The sequence below is a fragment of the Hordeum vulgare genome, chromosome 6H (assembly GCF_904849725.1).
Source record: "Hordeum vulgare subsp. vulgare chromosome 6H, MorexV3_pseudomolecules_assembly, whole genome shotgun sequence".
In the NCBI taxonomy this organism is placed as follows: Eukaryota; Viridiplantae; Streptophyta; class Magnoliopsida; order Poales; family Poaceae; genus Hordeum; species Hordeum vulgare.
In genome coordinates, this window is record NC_058523.1 from 50378 (window position 1) to 60598 (window position 10221).

Genomic DNA, 10221 nt, shown 5'->3' on the forward strand with positions numbered 1-10221 from the left:
ACTGTCCAGTCGGGGGTAATCACAAAAATCTCCATGATCAGATCGACGACTGTTGGAACATCAACTTCAGTCGGATGAGAAGTACCAGCTGGTTGCGGGGCCTCTTCAGTGAAAGGATCTTCTTGCACAGATGGAGTGTGCAAGTGTTCCAAACATGCATTGTTGGTTATAGGGTTCCGAGTAGATCTGATCTTAGCCAATTCATCAGTTGTCTGGTTCTTTAGTCGGGGTACATGATGGAGTTCTAAGCCTTCAAACTTGTTCTCTAGCTTCATCACTGCATTGCAGTAACCTGTCATGGCAGGGTTCCTGACGTCCCACTCCTTCATCACCGGATTGACCACCAAGTCTGATCGCCGTAGACCATCAGGCATCGGACGCCAAGTGAGATGGCCATACGCAACCCGTAAAGGAGAGCTTCATACTCAGCTTCATTGTTGGATGAGTCAAAGTGAATCCGAAGGACATAAATAAGCTTGTGCCTTTTGGAGACACCAGTACTACACTAGCACCGGACCAATTTAACATTTTGGATCCATCAAATAACATAGTCCAATGCGCCGAGTGAATCTGTGTTGGTTGTTGTTGTTCCACCCACTCGGCCATAAAATCAGCCAGGGCCTAAGACTTGATGGCTTTCTTTGCTTCAAACTTGATGTCCAAATATAATAACTCCATGGCCCATTTAGCCACTCATCCCGTAGCATCCCGATTGTGAAGGCTTTCTGATAGCGGAGCATCACTAATGACTGATATGGAGTGATCTTGAAAGTAATGTGCCACTTTCTTTGTTGTCAAATATATTCCATAAAGAAGCTTCTGGTAATGGGCATACCTTTGCTTCGAAGGAGACAACACTTCTGAAATATAATAGACTGGATGCTGAATCTTATAGGCTTAACCTTCTTCTTCTCTCTCGACAGTCAGGTCTGTACTGACGACTTGATTGGTGGATGTGATGTATAGGAGTAGTGATTCTTTGCTATGCGGAACAGCAAGCACCGGTTGGGTGGAAAGCAGAGCTTTGAGCTCTACAAACGCTGCTTCTTCTTCATCATTCCACTCGAATACATCTGACTTCTTCCTCGGTCGGTACAAAGGCAGTGCCTTCTCGCCGAGACGAGATATAAACTGACTCAATGCTGCCATACATCCTGTAAGTTTCTGTACGTCATGCACTCGCACAGGGCTCTGCATCGGACGATGGCGTCGCTCTTCTCGGGGTTAACATCGATCCCTCATTCGGAAACGAGAAAACCAAGTAACTTGCCACCAGGAACGCTGAAAGTGCACTTAGCTGGATTTAGCTTGATGTCGAACTTCCTCAAGTTTGCAAATGTCTCTGCTAAGTAAGTCAACAGGTCGGAACCTTTGCGTGACTTGACCACGATATCATCCATATACGCCTCCACATTCCGACTGATCTAGTCGCGTAAACACTTCAGGATCATGCGCATGAAGGGTGCACCAGCATTCTTCAGACCGAAAGGCATAGTGATGTAACAAAAACACCCGAAAGGGGTGATAAATGTTTTTTTTATTTCATGTGGACCAAACAGACGGATCTGATGGTAACCAGAGTAAGCATCCAAAAAAGACAAACGCTCGCATCCCGCAATTGAATCGACAACCTGATCAATTCGGGGGAGCGGGAAGTGGTCTTTCGGACAGACCTTATTAATGTTCTTGAATTCGATACACATGCAAAGGGAATTGTCTTTCTTGGGAACCATGACATCATTCAAGAGCCACTCGGAGTGGTAAATCTCGCGAATGAACTTGGATTCCAAGAGTTCCGCTACCTCCTTGCCGATTGCTTTCCTCTTCTCTAATGCAGATCGTCGCGGGCGCTCCCTCACACGGTTCGCCTTTGGATCCACTCGCAAATGGTGCTCAGCCAGCTCCCTGGGTACACCCGGCATGTCAGTAGGCTTCCTTGCGAGCATGTCCAAGTTCTCACGGAGGAACTGGATGAGCTCGGCTTCCTATTTGTTGTCGAGTGTCATAGATATGTTGGTTGGAGTTGCATTGGGATCAGTGGGATGAATGTTCACTGGCTTGACCTCTCCTGCCGACTGAAAAGCTGACTTAGAAGCAGGCTTCTTAGAGCGCATTAGGTGAGCTGGGTCGGTAGTCCTCTAGTCCTCTTCCAACTATACAACGGCCATGTGTTGATCTACAATCTTTGAACCTTGTTGCAAACACTCTTCAGCTCTGTGCCGATTGCCGGAAATAGTGATGACTGATACGTCCATTTTGCATCATGTTTTCATGTTGATATTTATCGCTTCTTGGGCTGTTATTTCACTTCACGGTACAATTCTTATGCCTTTTCTCTCTTATTTTGCAAGGTTTACATGAAGAGCGAGAATGCCGGCAATTGGAATTCTGGCTTGAAAGTGGAGCAAAGTTGAGATACCTATTCTGCGCAACTCCAAATGCCATAAAAATCAACGAGGAATTTTTTTCCCGATTTATCAAAAATACTGGGCCGAAGAAGTGCCAGAGGGGCACCAGGGGTGCCCACAAGCCTGCACGGCGCGGACACCCCCCAGGCCGCACCATGAGGGCTTGTGGGCAGCCCACTGGCCCACTTCCCCCCCCCCCTCTTTTTCTATATGAAGGGTTTCATCCAGAAAAAAAACAGAGAGGAGCTTTTTCCTGGATTCGCCGCCGCCACGAGGTGGAACTTGAGCAGAACCAATCTAGAGCTCCGGCAGGACGATCCTGTCGGGGAAACTTCCCTTCCGGAGGGGGAAATCGTCGCCATCGTCATCACAAACACTCCCCTCGTCGGAGGGGACTCTCACCATCAACATCTTCATCTGCACCATCTCATCTACAAACCCTAGTTCATCACTTGTAACCAATCTCCGTCTCGCGACTCCGATTGGTAGTTGTAAGGTTGCTAGTAGTGTTGATTACTCTTTGTAGTTGATGCTAGTTGGATTATTTGGTGGAAGAGTTTATGTTCAGATCCTTGATTCTACTCATTACCTCTCTGGTCATGAATATGATTATGCTTTGTGAGTAGTTACTTTTTTTCTTAGGACATGGGATAAGTCATGCTAATAGTAGTCATGTGAATTTGGTATTCGTTCGATATTTTGATGTGTTGTATGTTGTTTTTCCTCTAGTGGTGTTATGTGAACGTCGACTACATAACACTTCACCATTATTTGGGCCTAGAGGAAGGCATTGGGAAGAAATAAGTAGATGATGGGTTGCTAGAGTGAAAGAAGCTTAAACCCTAGTTTATGTGTTGCGTCGTAAGGGGCTCACTTGGATCCACTAGTTTAATGCTATGGTTAGACTTTGTCTTAATTCTTATTTCGTAGTTGCGGATGCTTGAGAGAGGGGTTAATCATAAGTGGGATGCTTGTCCAAGTAAGGGTAGTACCAAAGCGCCGGTCCACCCACATATCAAACTATCAAAGTAACGAACGCGAATCATATGAACATGATGAAACTAGCATGACAGAAATTCATGTGTGTCCTCGGGAGCGTTTTTCCTCCTATAAGACTTTGTCCAGGCTTGTCCCTTGCAACAAAAGGGATTGGGCCACTTTGCTTCACCGTTGCTACTTTTGTTACTTGTTGCTCGCTACGAATCATCTCACCACACAATCACTTGTTACCGACAATTTCAGTGCTTGCAGATTTTTCCTTGCTGAAAACCACTTGTCAGATCCTTCTGCTCCTCGTTGGGTTCGACACTCTTACTTATCGAAAGGACTACGATTGATACCCTATACTTGTGGGTCATCAAGACTATTTTCTGGCACCGTTGCTGGGGAGTGAAACGCCTTTGGTAAGTGGAACTTTGTAAGGAAACATTCATATAGTGTGCTGAAATTTATTGTCACTTGTCACTATGGATACTAATCATTTGAGGGGCTTGCTCGGGGTATCTTCACCTCGAACGGAAGCACAAATAGTTGCTCCTCAACCTGCTGCACCTACTAAAAATATTTGCTTTGAATTTCCTTTGGGTATGCTTGAGAAACTGCTGGCTAATCCTTTTATAGGAGATGGAACATCACATCCAGACTTGCATCTAATCTATGTAGATGAAGTTTGTGGTTTATTTAAGCTTGCAGGTGTGCCCGAGGATGAGGTCAAGAAGAAGGTCTTTCCTTTATCTTTGAAGGATAAGGCGTTGACATGGCATAGGCTATGTGATGATACTGGATCATGGGACTACAATTGGTTGAAATTGGAATTTCATCAAAAGTTTTATCCTATGCATTTAGTACATCGTGATCGGAATTATATTTATAATTTTTGGCCTCGTGACAATGAAAGCATCACTCAAGCTTGGGGGAGGCTTAAATTAATGCTATATTCATGCCCCAATCATGATCTCTCGAGAGAAATTATCATTCAGAACTTCTATGCTCGGCTTTCTCATGATGATCGCACCATGCTTGACACTTCCTGTACCGGTTCTTTTATGAAGAGAGATATTGACTTCAAATGGAATTTATTAGAGAGAATTAAACGCAACTTTGAAGATTGGGAGCTTGAAGAAGGTAAGGAGAAAGGTATGAATTTCACGTTTGATTGCGTTAAATCCTTTGTTGAGACAAATACCTTTACTGACTTTAGCGCTAAGTATGGACTTGACTGTGAGATAGTAGCTTCATTGTGTGCATCCTTTGCTGCTCATATTGATCTCCCCAAAGAGAATTGGTTTAAATATCATCCTCCTTTAGAATTCAATGTAGTTAAACCCACTCCAGTTGAAGAGAAAGTCATTGCCTATAATGATCCTGTTGTTCCCAGTGCTTATATTGAGAAACCACCTTTCCCTGTTAGGATAAAAGATCATTCTAAAGCTTCAACTGTGATACGTAGAGGCTATATTAGAACACCTACACCCCCTGAGCAAATTAGAGTTGAACCTAGCATTGCTATTATCAAAGATCTTCTATCTGAAGAAGTTGAGGGACATAATATTCACTTCTGTGAAGATGCTGCTAGAATTGCTAAACCTCACGCTAGAGACAAACATAGGCATGTTGTTGGCATGCATGTGGTTTCTGTTAAGATAGGAGATCATTGTAATCATGGTTTATGTGACGTGGGTGCTAGTGTTAGTGCAATACCTCAATCCTTATATGATGAAATCAAAGATGAGATTGCACCTGTTGAGATAGAGCCCATTGATGTCACTATTCAGCTTGCCAATAGAGATACTATCTGCCCTGTGGGAATTGTTAGGGATGTTGAAGTCTTGTGTGGTAAAACGAAGTATCCTGCTGATTTCCTCGTTCTTGCTACCGCACAAGATAGCTTTTGTCCCATCATATTTGGTAGACCTTTTCTCAATACTGTTAATGCTCATATTGATTGTGAGAAACAAACTATCACTGTTGGCTTTGAAGGAGTGTCACATGAGTTCAATTTCTCCAAGTTTGGTAGACAACCTCATGAAAAGGAGTTGCCTGGTAGGGATGAAACTATTGCCTTAGCCTCTATTGTCGTGCCCCCTACTGATCCCTTAGAGCAATACTTGCTTGAGCATGAAAATGATATGCATATGGATGAAAGGGATGAGATAGATAGAGTTGTCTTAGAACAATATCCTATTCTTAAGAATAACTTGCCTGTTAAACTGCTTGGGGATCCACCCCCACCAAAGGGTGATCCTGTGTTCAAGCTTAAACAGTTGCCTGATACTCTTAAGTATGCCTATCTTGATGAAAAGGAGATATATCCTGTCATAATTAGTGCTATCCTCTCAGAGCCTAAAGAAAAGAAGTTACTAAAAACTCTGAGTAAGCACCGTGTTGCTATTGGATATACTCTTGATGATCTTAAGGGCATTAGTCCTACCCTATGCCAGCACAAGATTAAAACTGATCCTGATTTCAAACCAGTTGCTGATCAGCAAAGGAGATTAAATCCTAAGATGAAAGAAGTAGTGGGAAAAGAAATACTAAAGCTCCTGGAAGCAGGTCTCATTTATCATGTTGCTCACAGTGATTGGGTGAGTCCGGTGCATTGCGTCCCTAAGAAGGGAGGCATTACCGTTGTCCCTAATGAAAAGGATGAATTGATCCCACAGAGGATTATTACTGGCTATAGGATGGTGATCGATTTTAGGAAACTGAATAAAGCCACTAGGAAAGATCATTACCCTTTGCCTTTTATCGACCAAATGCTAGAAAGGTTGTCCAAACACACACACTTCTGCTTTCTAGACGGCTATTCTGGTTTCTCCCAAATACCAGTTGCGCAATCTGATCAGGAGAAGACCACTTTCACCTGCCCTTTCGGTACCTTTGCTTATAGATGTATGCCTTTTGGCTTATGTACGTAATGCACCTGCCACCTTTCAAAGATGTATGATGGCTATATTCTCTGACTTTTGTGAAAATATTGTCGAGGTTTTCATGGGTGACTTTTCCGTTTACTGGTCTTCCTTTGATGATTGCCTCAGCAACCTTGATCGAGTCTTGCAGAGATGTAAAGACACCAATCTTGTCTTGAATTGGGAGAAGTGTCACTTTATGGTTAATGAAGGCATTGTCTTAGGACATAAAATTTCTGAAAGAGGTAATGAAGTCGATAAGGCTAAGGTTGATGCAATCGAGAAAATTCCATACCCCACAGATATCAAAGGTATAAGAAGTTTCCTTGGTCATGCTGGTTTCTATAGAAGGTTCATTAAAGACTTCTCTAAGATTTCTAGGCCTCTTACCAATCTCTTGCAAAAGGTATCCCTTTTGTCTTTGACGATGATTGTGAGGAAGCCTTCGAAATACTTAAGAGGGCTTTGATAACTGCACCTATTGTTCAACCACCTGATTGGAACCTACCTTTTGAGATCATGTGTGATGCTAGCGATTATGTTGTTGGTGCTCTTCTAGGGAAAAGAGTCGATAGGAAGTTGAATGTTATTCACTACGCTAGTAAAACTCTAGAAACTGCCCAAAGAAACTATGCCACTACGGAGAAGGAATTTTTAGCAGTCGTGTTTGCGTGTGAAAAGTTCAGGTCTTACATAGTTGATTCCAAAGTCACTATTCACACTGATCATGCTACTATTAGGTACCTCATGGAGAAGAAGGACGCTAAACCTAGACTTATCAGATGGGTTCTCTTGCTACAAGAATTTGATTTGCACGTTGTCGACGGAAAGGGTGCTGATAACCCTGTAGAAGATAACTTGTCTAGGTTGGAGAACGTTCTTGATGACCCACAACCTATTGATGATAGCTTTCCCGATGAGCAACTGAATGTCATCAATGCTTCACGTAGTGCACCGTGGTAAGCTGATTATGCAAATTATATCGTTGCCAAATATATACCACCTAGTTTCACGTACCAGCAAAAGAAGAAATTCTTCTTTGACATGAGACATTATTTTTGGGATGATCCTCACCTTTATAAGGAAGGAGTAGATGGTGTTATTAGATGTTGTGTACCTGAACATGAACAGGGACAGATCCTACAGAAGTGTCACTCCAAGGCCTACGGAGGACACCATGCGGGAGATAGAAGTGCACACAAGGTATTGCAGTCAGGTTTCTATTGGCCCACTCTCTTCAAGGATGCCCGTAAGTTTGTCTTGTCTTGTGACGAATGTCAAAGAATAGGTAATATTAGCAAACGTCGGGAAATGCCTATGAACTATTCACTTGTCATTGAACCATTTGACGTCTGGGGCTTTGATTATATGGGACATTTTCCAAAATCCAATGGGTATACTCACATCTTAGTTGCTGTTGATTACGTCACTAAGTGGGTAGAAGTTATCCCCACTAGTAGTGTTGATCACAACACCTCTATCAGGATGCTCAAAGAAGTTATCTTCCCTAGATTTGGAGTCCCTAGATATCTAATGACCGACGGTGGTTCACACTTCTTCATGGTGCTTTCCGTAAAACGCTTGCTAAGTACGATGTCAACCATAGAATTGCGTCTCCCTATCACCCTCAGTCCAGTGGTCAAGTAGAGCTAAGTAATAGAGAGATTAAACTAATTCTGCAAAAGACTGTCAATAGGTCTAGAAAGAATTGGTCTAAGAATCTCAATGATGCAATGTGGGCTTATAGAACTGCCTATAAGAATCCCATGACCATGTCTCCGTACAAAATGGTGTATGGGAAAGCATGTCACTTACCTCTTGAGCTAGAGCATAAAGCTTATTGGGCAATCAAAGAGCTCAACTTTGATTTCAAACTTGCCGGTGAGAAGAGGTTATTTGATATTAGCTCGCTTGATGAGTGGAGAACTCAGGCATATGAGAATGCCAAGCTGTTCAAAGAGAAGGTTAAGAGGTGGCATGATAAGAGGATACAAAAGCGTGAGTTCAATGTTGGTGATTATGTCTTGCTATATAACTCTCGTTTAAGATTCTTTGCAGGCAAGCTTCTCTCTAAATGGGAAGGTCCCGATGTTGTTGAGGAAGTATATTGTTCCGGTGCTATCAAGATCAACAACACGGAAGGTAATTGTCCAAGAGTGGTAAATGGGCAGAGAATCAAGCATTATATCTCAGGTACTCCCATAAATGTTGAAAGCAATATCATCAATACCATAACTCCGGAAGAATACCTAAGGGATATTTATCAGCCTGTTTTAGACTCCGAAAACGAAGAGGTATGTGATTCGGTAAGAAAACACAGTCCACAACTATTCCAGTAGGAAATTTTCTCCGTTTTGGAATATTTGAAAAAATACAAAAATTGGAAGTAGTCCGGAAAGTGTGTGAGGAGGCGACAAGCCTGCACGGCGCGGGCCCACCCCCTGGTCGTGCCGTGAGGGCTTGTGGCCACCTCGTGCGCCTCCCGGACTCCGTTTTCGTGCAGGGTACTCCTTCTGGTCTAAAAAAATCATTATATATACTCCCGTTTGGTCTGACCACTGCATCATGCAGATCTCTCTTGTTTTTCGTTTCGAGTCTGTTTTCTGCCGCAGATTTAGAGCAAGATGTTGTCCCAAGAGTCTGTGGGGGAGAACAATCTCCGTCAAATATATGGAGAAGTTCATGCTGATCTGAAAAGGATGGAGGTCATGGAGGCTAAGGAAAGGCTACCTACAGAAACCAAGGGCAAAGCTAAGGAGAAGGATCAGGCATGGTCGAAGTGCAATCTGTGCTTAACAGGGAAGAAGTTGAAGAAGTGTATTTCCTCCAACCCTACCTCCACCTACTGTCTCCATCTTTGATTGAACTCTTGAGGTTTTGTGAAACAACTCGTGCTCGCAATACTTGCCTCACTCGTGAAGTTGTTTTGCTGGAAAAACATATCGCAGATCTCCAAGGTATAAATCAAAGATTAATGGCCCTCTTGGAGTCAACGATTGCAACAACTCCACCACCATCACCACCAAAGGAGGACAACTGAGCATTGGTATGGGCAATCCCCTTGGATTGTTCCAAGCTTGGGGGAGTTGCCCCGGTATCGTATCACCATCACATCTTTTGCCTTTACCTTTGTTATAGTTTTCCTTTTCAATCTTCTTTTTCTCTAGTAGTTTAAAAGTATTAGTGTTTTAGTCTCGAGTTTTGCTTTGTGTCACCCCCAATGTATTCTTGCTCGTGAGCCATATAATAAAGAGTGTCTTAGTTGAAGGGCTTTGCCTCTTGCCATGATCAAAAGAGTGAGAATAGAACAAAAGCATGAAAGCTCATGTAATGATCTTATGGGAAGTGATGGCTTCACATATAAAAAGAATGAGGATTGAAACTTGTTGAGGGTAGGCAAACGTAGACCTTGGTCATTGTTGCAATTAATAGGAAGTGATAAGGAAGGAGAGGTTCACACATAAATATATCATCTCTGACACCATCTATGATTGTGAACACTCACCAAACTATTGCATGCCTAGTAGTAGATGTTGGACAAGGAAGACAACCTAATGAATTGTGTTTGCTTGGCTCTGAACAATGTTATATGATTAGAGATCCCTTAGCATGTGACGATTGCTTCCACCTCATATTAGCCAAAACTCCTGCACCAAGTAGAGATACTACTTGTGCATCCATAAACCTTCAAACCAGTTTTGCCATGAGTGTCCACCATAGTACCTATGGATTGAATAAGATCCCTCAAGTAAGTTTGCATCAGTGCAAGAAATAAAAATTGCTCTCTAATATGTATGATCTATTAGTGTGTGGAAAATAAGCTTTGTACGAACCTGTGATGAGGAAGAAATAAAAGCGACAGACTGCATAATAAAGTTCTTTATCACAGGAGGCAATATAAAGTG